The sequence below is a fragment of the Pinus tabuliformis genome, chromosome 5_1 (assembly GCF_031772625.1).
Source record: "Pinus tabuliformis cultivar Carrire ecotype Pingquan chromosome 5_1, CPIR1, whole genome shotgun sequence".
Lineage (NCBI taxonomy): Eukaryota > Viridiplantae > Streptophyta > Pinopsida > Pinales > Pinaceae > Pinus > Pinus tabuliformis.
Window position 1 is genome coordinate 635965701 of NC_142305.1, and position 26253 is coordinate 635991953.

At 37.1% G+C, this 26253-nt stretch overlaps 2 pseudogenes; one reads left to right on the forward strand and one right to left on the reverse strand.

Moving 5' to 3' along the window:
• Nucleotides 1-1975: 1975 nt before the first annotated feature.
• LOC149166563 (adenine/guanine permease AZG1 pseudogene) lies at nucleotides 1976-3919 on the reverse strand (annotated as a pseudogene).
• Nucleotides 3920-24809: 20890 nt separating this feature from the next.
• On the forward strand, nucleotides 24810-26156 carry LOC149166564 (UBP1-associated protein 2C-like; annotated as a pseudogene).
• The last annotated feature ends 97 nt before the right edge of the window (nucleotides 26157-26253 follow it).

Sequence of the window (26253 nt, forward strand, 5' to 3'; positions counted from 1 at the left end):
AAGGCTCCACATGGCTAGCACAATAAAATATAGAATGAAACACTCTAATGTTGGCTAGAGTTTATATTTCTACTATACAATCTCTCCTTTCCAACTCAATATAATTAGACGATATATAGTGACCAAATCAAGGCTCATAACCATGTTGACATTATAGAGTGAGGAATATATGTACATAATGGTGTAAATTGAACAAATTAAAAAATAAATTGTCTCGCAAGAGTGAACTGAACTCTAGTATGAGCACAACTATCAATTTTTTAGTTAGACACTAAACCTGGATGTGCATAAATAAGTATGATCTCTCTAGTCTTTGTAAGAAATTAGAAGAGCCTCATTATACTCTAAACAAGTAGTGATCAATACCCCCTTCCTCAATAAAAATCATCAATAATAGAGCACATTTTTTTTTATATCTTAATATAACTATGTTCCTTCAAATTCGAGGAATTTGAGCCTCAGGATGTCATCTCTCCTTCACATACTAAGGAGGTTAGTTTGCAAATTCCATGTAATTTCACATTTTTTTTACATACATATTCCTACATAAGTATTATATTTGATCTTAAAGATTTGAAATCCTTTTATCTAATAGGCATTTCTAAGAAAGATGAAATTGTAAAAGAATTAACGAAAATAATTATATTATTTTATTTCTTGAATAATATTATTATGAGTTTATATTATTATTATAATATTAATATAATATTTATATAATAATATAAATAAATAATATGGTTATTAATATTTATATAGTTATTAATAATCAGTTGACCTATCGGGGTATATCAATCACATTGGAAAATGTGGTTGATATATATGCTTGATATACGCTTATCGGTCTATAAATATGGTTGTGCTAGTTTATTTTCAACAAATCTAACTCTATGCACACAACCATTTCATGACCGATAAAAAGGAGTTGTCTATCGATGCTGAATTTTGGCCGGAATCGGTAATTTTTATTTTCAACAAATCTAATTCCAACCGTGTTTAAAGAGTTTTTTCCCAGTGGAAATAGATTCAGCTTTTTTTGGTTTTTAATATATATATTTTTTGTAAATTAGTATTATTGGTGAGACTACATTATGATAAGGAACCTTGCTTGGAACACCTAAAATTTTGAAGGTTGACCAATATAATTTGTATTTTCATAAATTTCTGTCAGATTTTTTCTTTTGCCTTTTTAATATGTTTTATTTTTGTAAATTGGACATTGTTGGGATACTACATCATGGTTATATCTAAGAATAACAACCAAATAAAGTAGGCAATTGAACTAGCCATTCAATATTTAGAAATATTTTCTCTTTTTCTTTTTTTAATATGTTTTTCTTTTCTTTCTTAATATGTTTTATTTTTGTAAATTGGACATTATTAGGGAGTCATGGTCATGTCGAAATAAGGCAAGCGATTAAACCAGTAATTTAACATTTAGAAGTGCATTAACAAGACATCCGCCAAATTTTCCCAAAATCATATGGAGATTTCTATTATTTCCTTAATAAAATTGAGACCGAAATTCGATGGGCGAAAAAAAAGAGTTGTCTTTAGTGCGACTTTTTGGAAGTTTTTACGGTGGGTTTTTTCGGTGTAATTTCTCTAAAATTCGGCAGGAATTTATTGAAATCACAAGTTTGATGGATAATCCTGTGTAATCGAAATGCCCTAGGGATTTCCTAGGGCGGTGAATCCATATATACAGTCAAAAAACTAGTTTAAATAACACAAATCAAGATTTCACCTCAAAATTTTCTACCAGATTCCGGCACCAAAAGTCCAAAAAATCGCACTAAAAACAACTCAAAAAAAAATATAGCCCAGGATCAGATCCTAGCCTCAGAGCTCAACGAATCATGCATTTTTTTTTTAATTGAAAAAAGAGAAGTTTGAATTTTTCATGGCATGACGAGATGCAGGTCATTGTACAGTATGCAAGTCAAGAATCGGGTAAATTTCATTGAAAATAAATAATATACACGCCATGGAGGAGTCAGCCTGCTGCGAAGCCCTACTTTGATTTCTAAGCTACCTGTTAACAATAAACCATAATAGAATAACAACCTGTGAGTGTTTTATTGGGTAGGTCACGGGTTCGATCCCCGCCGCCGAAGTCAGACGCTAGATCCGTTCATCTCAATGTCTCTCTGCGTGGGGCCGGCAGCGGTGGCCGCGGCTGTGAGGGACTGGTTCCTCCGCTTACCAGCGACGGTTCCGTAGGCGTCCTTGACCCAATCCCAGAGATGCAGAACGATGAAGGTCCCGATTCCGCCGATCAAACCATAGGCGATTGAGTAGGTGGTGGGCATGACAATGAGAGTAACGAAGGCCGGAATGGCTTCCCGCATGTTCTCCCAGTCGATTTCCAACACGGACTTCATCATCAGCACGCCGACTAGAATCAGCGGCGGCCCGACGGCCCACGGCGGGATGGAGGCCAAAAGCGGCGTGAAGAAGAAGGCAAGAAAGAAATAGCAGGAGACCGTTAGAGCTGTGAGTCCCGTGCGGCCTCCTTCGCGGATTCCCGTGGACGACTCGATGAACGCTGTAACAGGTGAAGTGCCGAGCAGAGAACCGATAACGATGGCAAAGGCGTCGCTCATGAAGGCAAAGTATTGACCTTCAAAATCCCCCTTTTCATCAACGAAACCTGCGAATTTGGCCATGGAGTAAAGCGTCCCGGTGGTGTCCAGCAGATCTACGTAGAGAAACGTGATGAGAGCAACCCAGAGCTGCCCGCTGTGGAAATCCTTGAAGCTCAGGGCCCCGGCTGTGCCGGTAATCTTGTGCACATCTACGACTTTTTTGAAATAATCATAGGACTCGTTCCCTGTTGTGGTGTCGTCGAAGTAAGTGACCTGAGTGTGGCGGAACCATGAGATGGCGGTCACGAACACGATTCCGTAGATCATAGCGCCCTTCACGTTGTGCACCAGGCAGTAAGCGATGATAACGAAGCCGACGATTCCGAGCCAGAAAGTGGGGCTCTCCATTCGTCCCTTGAGGCAAAAAATGTCGCCTGAGACGGTGCCTCCGGCGAGAAGCTCCGTTGTCCCGTTGAGAAACGTCTGCACCGGCGCTAGCCCGACCATGTATTTTTTCGGGCAAGCGCCCAGCGTTACCAGAGTCGACGAGCTGTACTGGACGAGCCCAATGCCCTCGCTGGACTGCAGCCCGATGAAGGCGAGAAACAGACCGATCCCTGCGGACGACGAGATTCGAACCGGCTTCGGCACCATCTTGGCGAGCTTCGTCCTGAAACCGAGAGCCGCAATGAGCAGAAACAAAATCCCCTCGATAAAAACAGCCGCCAGGGCGCTTTTATACGAGATCGACCCGGAGCCATGGTAACCCACAACTGTATAAGCAAAATACGCGTTTGGCCCCATGCCGGGCGCCAGTGCCAAGGGCAAATTCGCAAACACACCCATGATAAAACACCCGATGAGCGACGACGCCACCGTGGCCACAATCAGGTCCTTCTTCGTTCTGTCCAGGCACTTAGTGTAACCAGGGTTCACCGGCGGAAACTTGCACTCGACCCCGGGGCTCACCAAGCTCAACACCGTCCCGTTAGCGCTGCGCCCCTGGCACAAGCTCGCGGCAACGGACGAGTCGCTGCAGGTGGGTGTGCAGTCGGCCACCGTACAGGGGCCGCCCGAGTCAGTGAGAATGCTGGCGTTGACGGCTAGAATGTAAGCCATTGTCAGAAACGTTGCCGTTCCCGCCCGGAGCTCTCTTGTGAAGCACGAATTCCGGGCGTCCAGCTTGAAGTATCGACCCACCGCGCTCTTGCCCACAAAAGTGTTCAGTTTATCGATCCGCGACTGGAATCCCCGCCCATCTTTTGTCATCGCCATTGCAAAGTAGCAGCAGACCGCTCGCCAGTTTCTGGCTTGGTTGGCTTCTATGCGCCGGTTTCTCGCCGAAAGTATTAAGAATCCGCGCACTCCAATGGCTCGCCTCCTTATTTATAGAATAGGGTATCTTATCATGCTTTCAACCCCACTGGTTGATTCCGTCATTAATGACATGGGTTCTCACAGACTCTATGGTGTACCATGCGTGTGTGAATTGACGAAAAGAAGCTGGCGATTGTGAGGTCAAACGATTGACATTGCTGTGATTTTCGAAAACAAAAGGATTTTCACTAGCGTAGGCGTCCGGCCTCCACCTGAGCGTTCCACTTCCACCCAAACTTAATCTATGACTGTCACCCCCAACTTCCCTTGTGACGAGGAGGGTCCCGCCACTTGGCACAGACCAACCAGGTCAATTTGTGCCAACCCCATCTCAGTTGACTCGTATTATTAACCATTTGTCACTATTTTGCATGCGTTGTTCCTGGGCTCAAGTCCTTTATGTTTGGGCTGTGTCCGTTTTCAACTTTGGGTATCTTGTGCACAGTTTTAGTTTTATTTAGTAGTTTAAAATTTAATTTTATCCTTAATTATAAGGATAAAATATGAAAGTAAGTTTTATTGTCAATTTAGATATTTGAAATTTTGGTGTTTGGAATAGATTTACAAATAGTTCTACTCATGTTCAAATTTTTGAAGGCTTCACTCATACACATGACACTCATAGTGTAGGGTGATACAAGCAATATGAAAGTAAGGCTCGTCACCAACTCCGGCCTCTAGAGTTTTGGTGTTTGCAATAGATTTGTAAGTAGTCTATAGGTAGATAAATGTCAGTTGCAAAGCAGTAAATTTAAGAAGTCTTAGCTAGTTTAGCTAGCCAACGGAACAAAAAGGAGAGTGTCTGCAAAAACAGTGCCCTATAATAGTTTCAAGACAACCTATCCATGTTGATCTGAACATCCTCCCTTTGGGTTCATACAATGTATTAATAGGGATGGACTAGTTGGAAGGTCGTTGGTCCCTAGTTGATTGTAAAGAAAAATTTGTAAACTATCTCAGCGAGTCGGGCCAGAGAAAGGAAATTCAAGGAATCAAGAAAAACATTAAATTACATCCTATTACAGCCAACCAGCTCGGAAGATGCATTAGAAAGCGCTGCTAGATTTATGTTGTCCAAGTAGGATACACCAATGACAGAAACAAGATGACTTCTTTGGAGACTATTCCTGTAATTCAGGATTTCGTGGATGTGTTCCCTGAATCCATCCCTGGATTGCCACATAAGGGTGATATTGATTTTACCATTGAATTAATGCCTGGAGTAGCTCTCGTTTCGAAAGCTCCTTACCCCATGAGCATTCCCGAGTTAACAAAACTCAAAATGTAGCCTCAGGAACTTTTGGATAAATGATACATTCGCCCTAGTGTGTCTCCTTGGGGAGCCCTGTGCTATTTGTGAGAAATAAGAACGGAACCTTAAGACTATGCATTGATTTAGGTCAGCGAAATAAGCTGACCATCAAAAATAGTACCCTTTACCCTTTGTGAGAAAGAAGAACGAAACCTTAAGACTATGCATTGATTATGGTCAACTAAATAAGGTGACCATAAAAAATAAGTACCCTTTACTCCAAATTGACGATAAAAAATAAGTACCCTTTACCCCGAATTGACGATTTGTTTGATAGGGGCCAAAGTATTTTCAAAAATTAATTTAAGATACAGTGACATTAATTAATTTAAAATCCAATGACATTAATTTAGGGGCCAACATATTTTCAAAAATTAATTTAAGATACAGTAACATTAATTAATTTAAGATCCAGTGACATTAATTTAAGATCCGGTTACCACCCTATCAAAATAAAGAATGAAGACATTTGCAAAACAGCATTCCTTCATGACCCTGATGCACAGCATTTTTCAGCCATTTCTAGATAGATTTGTAGTGAGGGAATTTTTCTCCGGAATCCACTATTTTTTATTTTCAACCAATCTAACTGGAGCACTCTTTAAATAGTTTTTTCATGGTGTTAGGCACATAAAATTTTGAAGCTTATAGATGTAATTTGTATTTTCATAAAATTTCTGTAAGGTTTTTTTTGCTTTTTTAATATATTTTTTTCTTTTTTATTTGTTTTATTTTTGTAAATTTGTCATTGTTGGATAAGCTATTGAACGGCCATTTAACCTTTAGAAATATATATATATATTTTTTTAATATGTTTTATTTTTGTAAATTAGATATTATTAGGGAGATTACATCATGATCATGTCTAAAAATAACAAAAAAAAATAAGACAAACAATTAAACTAATAATTTAACATTTAAAAGTGCCTTAACAATGCACCTGTCAAATTTTCTCAAAATCATTCAGAAATTTTTATTGTTTCCTGAACAAAATTGTGACCCGTTTAATCTACGCGCGAAAAAAAAAACATATAGATCGGGATTCGATGCGCGAAAGAAAACATATAGACCGGGATTCGATGCGCGAAAAAATACATATAGACCGGGATTCGATACTGTGACCTCAGAGCTCAGCGAATCAAGCGAATTATGCATTTTCTTTTTCTCGATAATTGTAAAAAGAGAAGTTTGAATTTTTCATGGCATGACCAGATGCAGGTCATTGTACAGTATGCAAGTCAAGAATCGGGTAAATTCATTGAAAATATATATAATATATACGCCATGGCGAAGTCAGCGTGCTGCGAAGCCCTACTCTGATTTCTAAGCTACCTGTTAACAATAAACAATAATAGAATAACAACCTGTGAGTGTTTAAGCTACCGGTTAACAACAAACAAGAATAGAATAACAACCTAACAACCTGTGAGTGTTTAAGCTACCGGTTAACAACAAACAAGAATAAAATAACAACCTATTATTATTATTATTGTCGTCGGCGGCTCTTGGGCTTGCACTCCTACTTTCATCGAATCTATAGAACAGGGCACAGGGGCTAATAATAATAATAAAAGAAGAAAAGTATTTGAAAAATATTTGGAAAAGATGAAAAGTATTTAATATCATGGTTTGGAAATATTAAGAAAAGTTTTATATTTATATTTAGAAAAAATATATAAATTAGAATTTTTTTAATTTCTAACTGAGAATATTATTAATTTATATGACTTTATTTTTTAATGAAAAATGTTATTAAACTATATAAATTTTAATAAGAAATTTTCTTATTATATAACTTATTTTCAAATCTTATTTTGAAAATTTTACTATTTAATAAAAGAATATTTATAATTACTTTTATTGAATATTGCTTGATAATAATTTTGTAAAATCATTCTCATTATTCCAGACATCATTGACATGTTGTGCATTTTGGATTTAAGAGTTAACTTTGTGAATTCAACACTTCGCTTTTCGAAATTTCACCATTACCTTTTCGACTGACTATTCGGTCTTTCTAACTTTGAAATTATTTCTTTTTTACTTAAAAACCAATTCACGGTTCATTTTCGAATTTAACTTTTAACTTTTTTTCAACTCTCTATTTTTTTGGTTCGCTTTTTTAGAATTTAAATGTTAACGTTTATATTCTGCTTTCTAAATACCGTTGTATCTCTCTAATTATTCGAGCGATGGGATTTTTTTTGAAGCGGTTTCTTCTTTGTTCAAGGCGGATAACAGATCTACATTCCGTTGCAGTCGCAGTCGCAGTCGCAGTCGCAGTCGTGAAGATTTCTTTAAGTATGGAAACCATGGCCACGCCCAATTGATTCAGGGCGAGAAATAAATGGTAGCACAGTTAGCGTGGAACGACCTAAAGTCTTGTTTATAATTATTTTTGGGCAACTATGGGTAGAATTTATTGATACTTTTATGTCTGAGCATTTTCTCATAAACATTCGTCAATCCTCACCCATCGCTAGCCAATTAGATTTTCTTCTGATATATAAACACAAATAAGGGTTACAATTTTGATAAACCCTTGCATTCAGTATAATGGTGAAACAGAGCGCACCAATAGATTAAAAATACATCTTAACAACGAAGGTATTGAATGCACCAATAGATTAGAAATACATCTTAACAACAGAGGTAATGAAGACAATGACCATCTGTCATACTGGCATACGTAAAGAGTCTTTTGTTTTTTTGCTGACCTTGTTTGGTCCAATGAGAATATGAGAGATTATAATAATATTATTATTATAGAACATGCGTGGTGGTGTTACATTGTACTTACGTCTATGACCAGTGGAGATTTTTGGAAGTTTCCTTTTGTGTATCTTAAGTTTCCAGAATCATGTTTATGGTAATTGAGATTTTAGTTTTTAAAGATTTTATATAATTTATATATTGATTATATATAGTTTTTGATATTAAGAATAAATATTGAGTTTGTTTGCTTCTTCCTAACAAAATTTGATATTATCTATATAAATTTTATTAGTCAAATATGATTAATTATTTATATTTTATTTTTTTATTAAGATTATTTCTTAGATTACCATGTATATATTGATATATGTACTATTATTGTGAAGAAATGTGAAAAACCTTAACTATAAATAAAGAGAATAAAATGATATGCAATTTTTCTTTTCTTTTAATCATTTTCTTATGAGGGGGAGGAGAGGAGAAGGGGGAGGAAGCGATGAAGAGGGAGCATGGTAGGCATGTGGAGGAGTAAGAGGAGAGGGAGGATGAGGAGAAGGGGATAGGATGAGGTGGAGGAGTAAAAAGGCGAAGGTTGAGAAGGGAGGAAAGAGGAGGAAGAGGAGGGGGTTGAGGGGAGGGGGTGGTAGATGAGGGTAGGAAGGCGACAAAGAGGGAGCATGGCAGGCATGTGGAGGAGTAAGAGGAGAAGGAGGAGGAGAAAAAGGGGAGAGGATGGGGTGGAAAAGGAGGTGGAGGAGGAGGAAAGAGGCAGAGGTTGGGAAGGGAGGAAGGCGACGAAGAGGGAGCATGGCAGGCATGTGGAGGAGTAAGAGAGAAGGAGGAGGAGGAAAAGGGGAGAGGATGAGGCGGAAAAGGAGTTGGAGGAGGAGGAAAGAGGCAGAGGTTGAGAAGGGAGGAAGGCATATGAAGGGTAGGTCGTTGAGGGGAGGCAGAGATGGAGGAGGAGGAGGAGGAGGAGGAGGAGGTGATAGGGAGAGGTAAGAGGATGTGAGAAGAGAAGCGGGGGGAGGAGGAAGAGGCAAAGGAGATGGAGGAGGAAAAGGAGAAGTGGGGAAAGGAGAGGAGGGAGGAGGAGGAGGTCGGGGTGGCGAAGAAGGATCCAGAGGAGGATGTTGGGGAGGGCGAGAGGAGGGGATGAGGAGGAGGTAGGGAGGTTTGTTAGTGAGTGAGGGGAGGCGGGAGGATGAGAAATAGTAGGAGGAGGAGGGAAAGGGAGAGGTCAGGGAAGCGAAGGAGGTAAAAGGGTGATTCCAGTGGGAGGAACAAGAGGATAAAGGGGGAAGTGATTTGAGGTGGAATTATGAGGCAGGGAGGGAAAGGGACAAGGAGGAGAAGTGGGGATAGGGAGATGAAAGTTGAGGAGGAGTGTGAGGACAGGGAGATGGAAGTTGAGGAGGAAGGTGGAAGGGAGATAGGAGAGGTTTGAATAACAGAGAGGAAAGGAGGAGGACGAAGTGAACGAGAGACAAAAGGGAGGAGGGATGAGTGGGGAAAACAAGCAAGAAGAGGAGGAGGGGGGATTGAGGAAAAGGAGGAACATGAGGGGAAGAGGGAAGTGGGGGTGGCGAAGGGGGGAAGCGAGGAGAAAAAGAGGGTTAGGGTGGAGAGTAAGGACGAAGAGGAAGAGGGAAGAGGAGGTTGTGGGGTTTGGCAGAGGATGTGCTGGGAAGGAGGAGGTGGAGGAAAAAGTGGAGGCAGAGGGAGTGGGGGGCGAGGAGGAGTTGGAGACAAAAGTGGAGGAGGCTGAGGACGGGGGAGAAGTTGTATGAGGAGAAAAAGGAAGCGGAGGTGATGGGGAGAGGTAAGAAGATGTGGGAAGAGAAAGGGAGGGAGGAGGAAGAGGCAAAGGAGATGGTAAAGGAAAAGGAGCAGTGGGGGAAAGAGAGGAGGGAGGAGGAGGTGGTGGGCGTGGAGGAGAAGGAGGAAGAGGAGGATGTTGGGTAGGGGGAGAGGAGGGGATGAGGAGGAGGAGGAGGGAGGAGGAGGTGATGGGGGTGAAAGAGAAGGAGCAAGAGGAGGATGCTAGGGAGGGCGAGAAGAGGGGATGAGGAGGGAAAGAGGAGGGGATGAGGAGGAGGAGGAGGTAGGGAGGTGAGTTAGCAAGTGAGGGGAGCTGGGGGGAGGAGAAATGGGAGGAGGAGGAGGGAAAGGTAGAGGTCAGGGAAGCAGAGGAGGTAAAAGGGTGAGGATAGGGGGAGAGGGAAAGAGGATAAACAGGGAGGTGAGGTGACGTAAGGTGGAGCTATGAGGAAGGGGAGGGAAAAGGACAAGGAGGAGGGTTAGGACAGGGAGATGAAAGTTTAGGTGGAGGATGATAAGGAGGAGGAAGAGTTGGTGGGTGGGAGAGGAAGGGAGTGCATGAGGAGGAGAAGGGAGGTGGAAGGGAGATAAGAGAGGTAGAGATAGCGAAGAGGAATGGAGGAGGAGGAAGAGGGATAGGAGGGATGGAAAATGAGGAGGAAGTGAAGGAGAGATAGAACGGAGGAGGGTTAAGTGGGGAAGACTATCAAGAATAGGGGGAGGAGGTACTGATGACAATGAGGAAGATGAGGGGGAGGGTGAGGTTGAGGTGGGAGGAGGAGTTGGAGGAAAAATAGGAATCAGAGGGAGTGGGGAGCGAGGAGGAGTTGGAGGCAAAAGTGGAGGAGACAAAGGAGTGGGGAGTAGTTGTAGGAGGATCAAAAGGAGGAGGAGGATGAGGAGGAGGTGATGGGGAGAGATAAGAAGATGTGGTAAGACAAGGGGAGGGATGGGGAAGAGGCGGAGGAGATGGTGGAGGAAAAGGAGTAGTGGGGGAAAGAGAGGAGGGAGGAGGTGGTGGTGGTGGTGAAGGATAAGGAGCAAGAGGAGGACGTTGGGTAAGGGGATAGGAGGGGATGAGGAGGAGGAGGATGAGGTAGGGAGGTGGGTTAGCAAGTGAGGGGAAGTGGGGGGAGGATAAATAAGAGGAGGAGGGAATGGTAGAGGTCGGGGAAGCGAAGGGGGTAAAAGGGTGAGGCCAGGGGGAGGGTAAAGAGGATAAACTGGGAGGTGAGGTGAGGTAAGGTGGAGCTATGAGGAAGGGGAGGGAAAGGGACAAGTAGGATGGTTAGGACATGGAGATGAAATTTTAGGTGGAGGATGAGAAGGAGGAGGAAGAGTTGGTGGGTGGGAGAGGAATGGAGTGCATTAGGAGGATAAGGAAGGTGGAAGGGAGATAAGGGAGGCGGGGATAACGAAGAGGAATGGAGGAGGAGGAAGAGGGGTAGGAGGGATGGAAAATGAGGAGGAAGTGAAGAAGAGACAGAAGGGAGGAGGGTCGAGTGGGGAAGAATAGCAAGAAGAGGAGGAGGTGGTACTGATGACAAGGAGGAAGATGAAGGGGAGGGGGAGGTTGGAGTGGGAGAGGAAAAGAGTGAGGGTGGGAAGTGAGGAGAAAAAGAGGATGTGGGTGGTTGGGGAAGGAAGAGGAGGCAGAGGGAAGAGGAGGTTGTGGGGGGTGGAGGAGACAGGGGGGGAGTTGTAGAAGGAGAAAAACAAGGAGGACAAGGTGGGGGAGACGGTTGGGAGGAGAGCTTCGAGAGGAGGAGGATATGGAAGGTGAGGTGGGGGAGGTGGTGGGTAGATAGCAAGATGGGGAGGATGGGGATGGGGGAAGAGGGGCAGGGAGAGGAGGTGTAGGAGGTTGCATTTGTGAAGGTGGAGGAGTTGGAGGGGAATTTGGAGGAGGAGGAGGAGGAGGAGTAGGATGAGGCATAGGAAGGATTGGGGTGAAGGAGGAGCAAGAAGAAAATATTTCAACAAATTTATATCATAAAAATTCACATTATAAAAACAATCTAAATCATTTAAATGAAAATTGTCATGTATTTCAAAAGCCTCCTTAGACATTAAGGTAGTGAGGGAATTTCCCCAAATGCACCTACAATTGTAGTGTGAAATACACATATAAGTACCATGTGCTTAATATATTAAAAACTTCCACAACAACATTTGTAAACTACTCTTTAAGATGAAAATAGGAAAAGACAGTTGCTTGGAAAATGTTAAGATAACTCAAATTAACAAAAATCCATTGCTTACCTTGAGTGTGATACCTTGGGAAAACGATATTGACATTAGCATATCCATCTCCTTTGACATCATTGAACCTTACCAATTGTGCTACTATACTACATCAAATGTTCAATTGATCGTTCTTTTAAAATAATTGAGAATGATCATCATTGCTTTTATCCACAACTCACAAGAATTAGAGTCCTTGTGATGTCATGACATCTACATGGAGGGATATGGCTTTGTATAGGCAAGAAAATATACATCTTCTATCTAATCACAAAGACAATTTGCTGCAATTTGGTTGTCTGCTTTTTCTTGTCCTGAACAATAATAAAAGTCAAAGGGTTCACTTTTGATTTAAATAAACAAGTACAAAATCCAAATGTGAATTCAAAAAAGAAAATAGTTGCGTACATAGGAAAAAGGTAGTAACATAACTCTCAAATTCAAAATGTTAATTCCATTCCATGACTTGTCCCAAGCTTTTTCTCAATCTACACAATGAAAAGAAATCGAAAAATAAATGTAGGAAAACTATGAATAACATACAATGTGCTTGGTAACTATTTAGTATTACTAACATCATATTGGAAATTAAAAATGAGTGTTATGATTAACAAATAAAAGAGTAAACTTTTTCCTATTAAAAAATAAATAAAAATCTCTTACAAAATATGACATTTTATAAAAAGATTATCTAATTATTGTGATTACATTTCAAAATAATTTAGTTTATATATTTATTTACTTATCCCTTAAAAAACTAAAGCTTTATTAGATTCTATTTGATCATTTGATAAAAGTTGATGATAAAAAATTATATTTATGAAATTACTTATTGTAAAATAATTTTAATTACCAAGTGGAGATTGTGGGATTATGCTGTGAAACCTAGATATAGGAGAATTATTTGTGTGGAATAAATATGTTGTAGAGTGAACTTTTGCATTTTGTGAGCCATATCAAAACTAAGGCCAATTATCATCTTACAACAAAACAATCTTAGTTCTATTGTGATATATTTCTTTGAAATGGTTAAATCATTTAGAAACATGCATGCAAGTAATTCTTTTCAAATTAATGAAAAAGTCCATGATATTTTTTTATCTTCTACACATTCATGTCTATTGTCCTTTGTGGTTTTCTTTTCCTTACAGAGAGATATTTACCCAGTTTCTTCTCTCTTTATTTCTATATATAAGTGGATTCTGAGTGGATGCCTAATTTGAATAAGTTGGCAGGGTAGGTGTTGCATGTGTTGAAATACTTCTAGTTAGGCATGAAGGGGATCATAATGACTACAAAAAAGAGGAATATTTTAGATACACAATATAAGCGAGTAAACAACTTATTCAAGTTTATTAGGTAGAGTGTAGGGAGAAAAAGAAAAAAAAAAGCCCATATAGTACTTAGATGGAAACTATGGTCAGTTAAAAAGCATATTTGAGATTATGTTATTATCAAAGAATAATCCAAAATTCAAATTAATGCATAAATGATATTGTGTGGTTGGAATGCATATGGGAAGGGGGTAAATAAATATCTAGTAAAAAGGATTTAATAAGGTGTGAATCCAAAATTTGAACATCATCGAAGATACCTCTAACTAGTGAATGACCACATGGAATTATCTAAGGGAGAAATATCTCCAATAAATGAATTTGTAAGTGTAGATATTTCTAAAAAATAATATAGTTCCAATACGACATTGCAAGGGCTTTGAGTGAGGAATAAATTTGTAAAATAATGATCTATGGATCTGTGAAGAAGATTTCCTGGTGAGCACTCATGTGCTATCATAATGAAGATAATGATGTAGTGGAGAAAGGATAGGACATTGTAGAAGAAATGATGGTGTATATAGAGAAGTGCAAGGGCTTCCTGCGCATCTAGATTCTTTAGAGAATCTTCAACTTGGAAGAAAAATGAAGGATTTACCTTATGATAGGTGGGACAAATGAGAAGAAAGGTATGATTAAGGAACATAAAGATGCTAATATATTTATATTAAGAACTAGTTATCCTCAAAATAATAGGAGGAAAAGGATGAGAATGAAATAATTTGAAACAATTATGTATCAATTTATACACATAAAGGAGCAAATGGTGAATCACTCATATGTTTGACAGGGTACTAAGTTATCTTATTTAATGCTTGAAGTAGTCATGTATAACACAAGAAAGGTGGGGAGTTCTCATTCATTATGAATTTAATAACCCTTGAAGGGGAAGGGACGTGAGTATGTGCAGAGAAAATAGAGAGAGTAGTGAAGGATAGTATAAGAGCTCTTAGTAAGACAACCATTGCTCCAAAATCAAGAAGATTATAAATTCTTGAAGGTAACAAATATCCATCTTGTGGAAAAATGTGAGGAAGCTATTGAAGAGGAGCCTTAAATTATAACATGGATGATATATAAAATAATTAAGTGAGTAGAAATTAAGAAGAACATGAGATATTGTTTAATAAAACTAAAATATGGGGAATAACCATAGAGAATAAAGTTGTAGCTCATTGAAATTTGGCATGTTGTGAGACTCTATGACATTGTATTGATCACAATCCTCAAAGCTAAGGGTGTGTACTTTTCATGATATTTCGTATTTGAAATGATGAAAGGAAATTGACGTTGCATGGATGTAATTATATTACAATTTAGTAAATGAAACATTGGATCCTTCTTTTGTTTCATTATATATGTTTATGCATGTTAGAGTATATTTCAATTTCATGGATTTTTTTTTTTATCACAATAAGAACTAAGGAATTTGTTTTTGTAACTATATACTACAAATATGACCATTCTTAGTATAAAAGTTGCAATAGGTCGTAATATAGGCGTTACCTATATTAGACTGTTTCTATTGTTGAACATATATCCCCCTATTAGAGAAAAATGAAAAATGATTACCTTTCCCATTAAATTTTTGTGTATTTTGTTAGATTTAAATATATTTTGATGTATTTCCTAAAATATATTTATTAGTTTATCATTAAGCATCTAAAATCATATTTTGATATCGCAATATCATTCTCTTCCAAATCATATGGAATGTCTCCCACATATTTCACATTCATTCTATGGGGGGTTTTGCTGAATATTGTGGTTAGTGAATCATTAACATATGTATTGTGGTTTCAGTATACTTTTGATTGTACCTTTAAATTACATTGATAAAGAGAGAAACAAGTATGTATTCATGTTTTTCATAATTTTAATAGAAACATATTTCATAGAGTAAACATATTAGTGAAAGTTCTTGAAATCAAACTCAACATCACATTAGAGTTCAACAAAAGCCCTCCAAATTTAACTTATCATTGATTAAACAAAACCAAAAAAAATGAAAACATCAAATATTAAAAAAATTATATTACAAATATATATTTATTCACATTAATATAAATATTAGTGATTAATAAACAAATATGGAAAAAAATAATTTACAAATTTAAAACACATATAATTGAATTTGTGAAAACATATTTATGCTTTCTTAATTTTACTATGTTGATAGGTTTGTATATCTTGGAATAGGAATTCTATAATTTTAATTTAATCGTTAATGACTAATAGATGGATGCTAGGATTATTTTTTATATTAGCCATGCATAGAGAGTTGATATTTATTTAAAACGTAGTTTTGACACATTTTCATTTTCAATTTAATTAAAAAATGGTTTCAAAATTGAATTAAAATATACTATATCTAAAATATTTTTAACTATAAAATAATTAATTTGTTTTATTATAACGAGGGTTGTGTGATAACAATCAAAACTCTAAACCCATTATACATGAGGCATTCTCCAGATTGAAAAAATCATAAAAATCAACTAAATTATGGATTTATTATCATTATAAAAATACTTAATATATGAGTTATATAACATTAAACAATATGTTTATCCATGTATATCCACTCCCACTTCCCGTGTATACTCTTAAATTGTGAATAACTCTTCCTACAAATTCATGTGCTAATACCATGATTTATCAATAGCACATTCCCAATGTGACATGTATTTATATGACATTTTCTTAAATTAATTAATTTGAGATAAATTAATTAAAAGATCATACCTAAATTGCACACAAATTTTATTATCATGTATCATTACTACTATGGATATTCCAGCATATCCCATGGAAGATAAATGTCCACCAACATAATAATTAAGTTATTACTATGGAAGATCTACTTTGTCTATTAGCATACCAATAAACATATATATTTTAGAATTTATTTTCAATTTAAATAAAATAAAATAAAAATAAAAATAAAATAAAATAAATAAAAATTGTGACTTGTATTGATATGACATTTTGTTAAATAAATTAATTTGAGATAAATTAATTAAAAGATCATACCTAAATTGAAAACAAATTTTATTATCATATATCATTACTACTAGTGATATTCCAACATATTCCATGGAAGATAAATGTCCACCACCAACATAATAATTAAGTTATTACTATGGAATATCTACTTTGTCTATTAGCATAACAATAGTCATATCTATTGTGGTATTTATTTTCAATTTAAATAAAATAAAATAAAAAAATAAAAAATAAATAAAGATAAACATAACAATACATTTAAATTAAATTAAGATAAACTATGAAAGCCATATAAATAAAATTAATGGTAAGTGCATATTGACATCAATAGATGGTAAACATCAAAACAGGATAACCCTCTCATTTCGCGGGCTAAAAAAGACATAAAAATGAAATAAATTATAACTTTATTATATATTATGTTTGCATTATTTAAAAAAATAAAATAAAAAGTTAGGCCTTGAAGAGCTACAACTTTCCATTCACCCCAATTTTGCAAAAGTGGGGATTTGGGTAGCTATTTTTCCAACCTCATTTGGATTACAATGAGATTCTTGCTTTCGTTGGCCATTATAGCATGATATTGGGATTAATTGAGATCGGATCCCATTTAATAATTCAATAATATTTTTTCTATTTTCTTAGTTTCCATATGCTCAATGATAATCATAATAGTCATATGTAATACATGAGACTTGTTTGCAAACTATCATATTATTTGAAGTTAAAATTCAATAGTCCACACATACTGTTATAGGTAACTCTTCTCATTGTGTTTTATAGTTTTTACATTGCATTTTCTCAAGAATCCTTTCCCTCTTGATTTTTTTGCTTCATTTTTGGGAAGTGTAATAAATTTTGGTTCAAAAAGTATCGATTTTGGTTTTGGGATTTGAAGTAATATTTTCAGTATTAAAAGTCTTAATTTTGGTCAAAAGATTGGAAATTATAATTTCACCATTATATATATTACCATATTCCATTATTATAATTTTTGTATCTAACTGTTGGAGTAGAATAGACTTTCATTTTTAATTTGTGGCATCCATATTGGTGGTGTTGTGTTTATGTTCACTGAAGAAAACTCGGATGTTTTTGTCTTATTCTTTAAGTCTACATTTTTCTACAACACCTTTGTCGACCCTATTATTAGTTGGAATAAATTTATACTCTAGATTAATGCATTGAAATTTTTAGGGTAAAATTTTTTCCCACGGCTAAAATTTGAGGGCTCAAAATTTTGAGGCGGTGAATTTTTATATCGAAATAGTGATTAATAATGTTTATCCCAAATATTAAATAAAAAAATTTATATCTTACATCATTACCCACTCTAAAATAAAAGGGTAATCCATAGAAACAAGGCTTTCCCTCCCTATATAATAACCAAACATCCAATTGGCCTTCATTTTTAGAGTCCAACTATTTTAGTAAGTAGTTTGCCCAAATCTCTAAAGGTTGTTTTTTAAGCTAATTTTCTTATATTTTATAAAATCAAGGTTTTGTGGCAATTATATCTCACATAATTTTAATTCAAGGCACCTTTTTTCAGTCTCCCATAGAATTTCAATTTCTCTCGTGTATTTCCTTAGGTGTTTTATCGGTTTTTATGAGAACAATTTCAATGAATAATTCAAGGCTTTATGGGATTTTATGGACTGAAGGTAACTTCTATACATTATATACCCATACCTCTTATATTAATTCCATCATTTCTACATGGTTATACCATTGATGAATCAATTCTTATTCTAGTGCACCTAATTGAGGAGAAGATAACTGAGGAGGAGGAGATTGTGTTGATAGTAGAATTCTAGAGTATCCTTCAATGTATATAGGTATATTTTTTATTTTTTGCATTTTGTGAGGACCCAACTATAGGTCCTCTAACTAATACTACACTCATTCAAATAATTTCACTAATTTTCATAACAAGGAAAATTTTAGGGTTATAGAACATCATAAGCATGAACATAAATTAACTTAATCTACAACATGTATAACTTGTAACAATTTATCTGCAACATGTATAACTTGTAATAATTTACATAAATAAAATAAATGACTGATAATACTTGTTCCAATAGCTTAGTTGAGATTCTCCTAAGCTCCTGACTCTGTTGGGATGCTCCTCTCGATTGCCCGATTGGCTTTGCCTCCCAACAAACTAGGAAGTAATTCCTGGCCCAAAGAACTTCCACAAGTTCCCTATCCCTTCGAGCCCAAGTCCAACCAGACGTAGTGTGTCCAAGTTTAACAAAAACTCTCCAGATCCAAGTTTTATATCCCATCTTTATCTCTACATTCTCTCCCTTCACTTTCTCCACATTCCTCCCTCAAAGAAAAATCCTTCAAAACAAAGCCAAGACCAAGGATTCCCCCTTCTCATCTCATCATCCTTCCCCTTTTATGTCTCTTCCTCCCATCCACCTCAACCACCTATCATTAATTTTATGACTACCCTCTCATCCTTTCATTTAGTATCCTTGACTTTTCTTACCATATCTTGTTCAAGTAGATTTGAGATGACATATTGGGGATAAGATATGAATATTTAATTTGGAAATTAATTGGAGAAGACCATATCTTCTCCCAAGTAGATTTTGAGAAGACACCTTGGGATATGGATATTTAATTTGGAATAAATGGAAGGAGAACATATCCTATCCAAAATTAAATTTGGGAAGACAAGTTGGGAATTGAATAATAACAATAATAAAATTTATATCAGTAAATAAAATTACAGTTTCACAAATGTAGGTATCTACCAATATTTCTTGATAATTATAAGTCAGTATTTTCAGGTAATTTAAACACTAATAAAATTTGCATGATAATATTAAGTAGGGCATTACATACGCCCCTCCTTCAGAAAACTTTGTCCCAAAGTTAGAATGAAAAAGATACAAGGAGTTCGCAAGAAGTTTGACAATAAGGCATAACAAAATAGAGAAAGAGTTTAGTAGTAAAATTTAATAAGTCATAAAATGATACCACTTCCCATCAAGAGTCTCCAACTAATCTATATCCTCCTATCCTTCCTAACCTACTTATGTTCCCACCCTATCCATCCTCTGCTATTATATATTATGGGATCAGCGATAACAATCTAACCACTGATAAAACCAATATGGCGGAAGCGTCAACTATATCGACCTAACTTCCCTAGCAGGAAACTGGTAATCGTCATCACACATCTAGGGGAGTGTGTCCATCACTGCCCTCCCATGATTCTAGGTTTGGAGGTTACACAGTGGGAAATGCCTCCACCCCTCCTTACAACTAGGGTCAACACCTTAATATGGACCACACTATAGTGCTGGTTGGATAATTGTCATCGAATAATCCAGTCAGGTAGTCTTGTCACTTGCCATTTACATTTTACCCATGTCATAAGAGTGCATATCAAGTAGATACCATATGTAATATAACAATGTGCATCATACCATTCCTCATTGGATGTCTCGACCTTCTCCAATGGAAGAGTAGATCTTAGTTATCATATAGTTCTTTCCAATCTGCAGGTTAGTTCTCATCCATGCATATATAACAACAAAGTAGATATAGATACGTGATCTTAAACATCATATTATTAAGTCTAGTATCCACGTGTCAATTTTGTAGTTCATACTAGAAATAAATCTTACATTAGATAAATCATAATTTCACTAAGTCATTCATTAGATAAATCATATCTACTTAAGCCATACATGAAACAACAATAACTTTGATAAGTCATGCACTAGATAAATCATAACCAAGTAAGTCATACATTAGGTCATACATCAAACATTTCAATCATCAATACCTAATCTATCTAATGATTTATATAAGTAGTTTCATTTGTCTAACTAAATGCATCAATATTACATAGCGTTCATAAATAAATAACATGGAATTGCAAATAGAGCATTAGCATAGGTAGCTATCTAAGTCAAAATGGACATCATAAATGGTCAAAAGTGAGGGGTAATTGCGACATATAGTCTTTGTGTCCTCCCGGGTAGTAGATCTTGGGTTATACTTGTCCCATTGTATCTTAACTTGGTCCACCAAGTGATGCCTGAGCTATCGAACCCTATGGTATAATATGCATATTGGTTTGATCATTATGGTTCCTACGTCTGAGACCTATAATTCCCTCTAGTCGATTTTGTGGGATTCATCAGAAACATAATGTTATAGGACAGATACATAAAAACATCATGAGTTTTATGCAAGTGGGGTGGTAGTACAAGAAAATACGACACTGGTCCAATTTTCTCTTTGATTCAAAAAGGTCCTATAAATCAAGGTGGTAACTTCATACCTTTCTCAAACTGAATAGTGTTAGGAATAACTAAAAAAATAAAAGTAAAAACTCAGTCCCCCACTTTAAAACTTCGATCGGTACTATGTGCATCAACATAACTCTTTTTCCTATCTGGTGCTTCCTTTAAACTTCGTTGAATCTATCTTACCTATTCCTCCATTTTTCTGAAACAATCTTATCGTGACTATTATTGTGTCTTCCATCCTTTCGTCGACTCAATGGTGTCTTGCATGGCCTCCCATAGAGAGCTTGATAAGGAGGCATCCTAATTTAATTGTGGTAATTGTTATTATAGGAACACTCTACCAATGGTAAGTACTCTTCCCACTGAGTCTAATTATCCATGACATACATTATAAGCATATCTTCTATAACCTGATTTTCTCTTTCAATCTTTCCATTTATTTATAGATGATATGTAGTGCTAAGGTTTACCTAAGTCCCCAACACTAACCGCAAACTTGTCCAAAATGTATATGTAAAGCGAGAGTCCCTATCAAAATGATTTTTGTGGGTAACCCATGTAGCTAGATAACTTCACCTATAAATACTCATGCCAAAATGGGAGCGGTCTCTTAGACAAGGTAGTTAGCCGCCTAAAGAGGCCAAATATATGGCCAAAATAGAAGATGTTAAGGTTGTTTCTCCAAGAAGAGAGCAACTAATCCTTCAATATTAATCCATAAAAACAATATTTGCAAATAATGGTCATGACCACCTTTTCTAGTGGAGTGAATTCAAAGAATATGCCAAGGTAATTAGAGTCTTGTAAATAAACAACATAACTCCTCCAAATGGAAATAGTATAAATATATTAGGTAATTATCTCCGAGGATCAACCAAATTGGCCATAAATAGTAATCCCACAGAAACATGTGCCACAATTTTCCATAAAGTTGTTATAACCTCCTCAAAGAAGTGGGGTGTCCTCAATCAATGTGCCAAAGTGGTTAAATGCACATGTACCAACACCTCTCCTCCAAGTAATATGATAAATAGTTCACCCTAAGAGATTTTGTAATGAGGCTAGGACACTCTCCAATATAGTAATAAAGGATCTTCCCAAACCAAGAGAAACTATATGATACAATGTGAAATAACATACCAAGTGACCAAAACCATGGGTGTCAATATAGAAGACCACCCAAGCAAGGTCTGAATGCCTCCAAATGCATGAGAAGATGCCAAATGAGGGGAGTGATTTCCTCTATCAAGAAAATAACTAATCACAACATGCCACATCATAGCCAAACTATAAATATCCATTGGCATTCTTCTAACAAACCACAACCACTCTTCCATGTCATCAAGACATCCACCAAAAGGGACATTAATTATGCAACAAAGGGTGGGTGCACTACTTCAAGGTTCACCAATCAAAAGCATGCAACAACAATACAAGTGAAACCCTATGAACACATGCAAACATGCCCAACAACTAATTCACTATGTTAAGGAGCAATAATTAACCAACAATATTTAAGGAAACTCTTAGTTGATGGATATCCCTCATCATAAATGTGCTAAGGGTAAATCAAATGTTTGAGAAATGTTATGCAAGGCCCTCAATCACATTTCAAACACCATATGTGCTAGATGCAAGCCTCTAAACAAGAAATGATGACGCCAACCAAGGACATAATGTGCATTATCTAACATGGGATGTCAATAATAAATCATAGTAACAAACCCCCATGGTTATGTGATTTCGAGGGCAACGACACTAGGTAAGTGCACATAAGAACAACTTTCCTTAAGACACCTCAATACTTACTAGAGGTGATCAACAATGTCATGAGGGAAGTGTCAAGCAGAATGTAACCACAAACCATGACTTCCCTCAATAAAAGCATTAAGCTCCATCAAATAATCCTACAATTGCAAGCTTAGTATAAAGAAGATATTAATTGATAATCACTTATATAATCGCCTTTGGTAACAAGATATGCAAAAAAAAAACATCAATACTCCATGTGCAGCATGCTTGGTTAGGGTTAACAAACACCATCTAGCACTCAACCTTGATTTAAAAAGGAATAACTCTTTATTCAATATTGTGAAGAAAAAAAATTGATATGGATTAGACTAATAAAGCAACTAATGTAATAACATGATTCTAAAAGGCTAGGGAGATGAATGCCATTCACAAAGCTTTATATCTTTTTATATATAAATCCTTCATCAAGTGTGACTTATGGAACTCATGAAGGTTTTTTAGATTTATATGTTCTAACATTGAAGGGGCAGAGTGTGACACAAAGGGTGTTAAATGATGATTAGTGAGTAGATTGTAGTGGTGAGTAACACTCTACCATATTAGAAGACATTATTACGCAAATGCAGATTCTCCTAGTTTGGGGAGATTTACAAGACCATATCGGAATAAGATAGAGATACCATTTATGAGAGGCACCTTATGCTGAGTTCTACAAATAACATTATCAACCCATCATTTAGAGGAGTTAGGACCACATGCCACACCATTTCACATGGTTGTCTATACACTTAATCCTATAATGGTGTGTGGAGAGGCTTGGGAGAGTGCCTTTGATGATTATATAGAGGCAAACGAGGAATTCAAAGCAATTATTGCAAACACGTTCACAATTGATGAGGGAAAAATACTTTGGTAACAATTTCTTTTATTTTTTTGAACTCAATGGCCTCTTTAACACATCCGATTTAATAGAGGATTGATTTCCCATAGCTTAGGAGAACCTCATTGGTTAGTGGAGGCTGCAAAGGGATGGGTTTCCAGAGCTTCGTTATTTTGTCATTAACTACTATCTCGGGTTGTCAATTCCTTTGTGAACGATGGGAATAGGCTTCGCTTAGGAGAGCGAAGCAGCTATTTGTAGTTCATAGAAACTGACATCAATACTCATTAAAACATGGGAACATGCTTTACTATAGAAGAGCAAGGAATTTATTTGTAGTTCATAGAACCTAACATCACTATGGAATATCACCTATATATCTGAAGGGGCCAGCAAGAAGATTGTATGTCAGTCCAGAAGATGCCTCACAGATAAATGAAGAGGTGGGTGCATCATTGCAGTTGGGATTAGGTGGTGTGTAATTGAGCATATTTGAAGATACGAATGAGTCAAATAGTGAAAGTGATGATGGCATGTTTGCTGATGCCAAATAACAAGCAGAATATCAAACAAGATTCTTCTATTTAGTACTTAAACCTGGCAAATAATATCCACCGAGAACTGCAGCATCTAATGGTCAATGCAACACCGCAACATTCAACGGTGCATATGCCAACATATACAACACTAAATGTTTACATTGTTAGGTGATTATTTCTTGCCCTTCAATCTAACTAATGACTGGTTGGCTCCTCCACTTTTTTAATTACTGTAAAATCATTGGTCATTCTCCCATTGATGTCTGCAAGACTAAATATAAAAATTGAAAAAATTGAACATTTCAAATTGTAATGCATGGGATGTGTCATTCAATGCTATACCATGTTTGGACATAGAAGTGCACCCAACTATACTTAAAATGTATAAAATTAAAGCAACCCATTATATCAAAGACCCCAATAAGTGCAAAATTACCTCCTGGATGAGATGAGGAGATTCAATCAAACACCTGTCATTCCATAAAGGATCATTGAGATCAGCACCATGGGACTCTAACTGCGTGGGGAGGCCTCCATCGATAACACCAAAGCCTCCCACCTACTGCAATAACTCTTCCAAGACCTTCATCCTTTCTCCACTATCAAACTTCATTGCTTACCAAAAAATTGCACACAACTAGGTTCCCCTGATCACAAAACCCTACAGACAAAAACCCAATATTGTACTCCACGCCAAAAGTGTATTAATGCCAATTTGTTACCAAAGACCATGGGAGAGGTTTTAGAGGTTGGTAAGAAGTGATAAATAGGGCTTTCCAGAGTTTATGGGATGACATTAAAAAAATTGAAAATACTTCATTAAACAAGTAAGGGTGCGTATTTCCAAAGGCATTAGTTCCATAGGATAAAGATGCCATTTGTCATATCTGTGTCTAATTTTCAGGACCTACAGATTTGAAGGGTGTTCATAATGTTGGCTTGCTCACATTTCGCAAGTTGTGTGAAGATGGCGTGGTGTATTGGCACGCGTCACTGGCATCCACTAAATTCCATTGAAAGGTGTGGGTTTCAAATGCATCCAACAACATGCATTCGAATAGGTTTTTTGTGTTGCTTTCTTGCTTGCTACCATTTCTCTGAAGATGGCGTGGTCGATATAGTCATGGAAGATGCTCAGAAAATGTTGGAACCCTTCACCCGAGAGAAACTATTGGATATTCTGCAGGAGGCGGTGACACAACACCTAGATGTATTAGAGTAGTTGTGCACCATTGCAGACAAGGATCCTGCGCAGAGAAAGTTATTTGTCTATGGCCTTGGCTAGGATACAAATACAAAGTCTCTCAAGGCCCTCTTTTTTTAGTTTGGGGAGCTGGAGGAAGGCATCGTTATTATGGACGAGAACACTGGTAAGAGTAAGGGTTATGAATTCTTTACTTTCAAGCACATGGACGGTGCTCTTAATGCCCTAAAGGAGCCCAGCAAGAAGAACAATGGCCGCATGACCGTCAGTCATTTGGACTCTGCTGGATCGCAGCCTGCCCAACTAGCAGCTGATGTCTCTTCCTTGAAAATCTATGTTGGGAATGTTCCCATGGACATGGTAGCAAATCACTTGTTGAACCTTTTTTTCTCATTATGGGGAGATCGAAGAGGGGCCACTAGGGTTTGATAAGCAGACGGGTAGGTCGATGGGTTTTGCAATTTTTATTTTCAAGTCAGTGGGAGCAACTAATTGTACGTTGGAGGAGCCATGAAAACTATCAATGGGCATCAGATGTTGTGTAAGTTGGCTGGCAAAGCATAGAAGCCGAAGCCCGGTAGCATTAATGTTCTTGGGGAACCAAATGGGTCTGATATCAATGGCTTAAATCAGCTCGGAAATGTAATACCTTCGAACCTTGGAATGCAGTATGGTGGTATGGGGCATGGTCTTGTGAATCTGATGCCCGAGGTTAACTAAGGTTTGAATCCAATAGGACTATCTGCACATTAGGGTTTGAGTCATCATCGGTTAGGAATTTCTGCTTTATCTAGTCTCGGAGGCCACCCAAGCCCTAGTGGGATTCTTGGTAGTTCCATGAATCATCCAATGAATTTGTCTTCTATGAACCCGGGTCTCTCTTCTCATGGAGGTATGCATGGTGGGTCAGGCCAAGTCCCTACATCTTTGGGGATGGGTGGTTATGGAGGGCATGGGATTACTGCATTTCAGCCGGTCTTCCTGTGCAAGTGGTTTTATGATGCACAAAAGGGAATTTTCCAACCTTTTCGAAATTGATACATTTGATACTTATTTTCAACATCCACTTTAAGTTGTAATATACACTATGGGATGATTGCAAGGTCTTAAATCAATACATCCAGATAATTTGTACTTTGGACGGCGGGATCATTTAATTGGGATGTCATGAATATCACTACTTAGTGCGTGCTTCATATATCAAGTG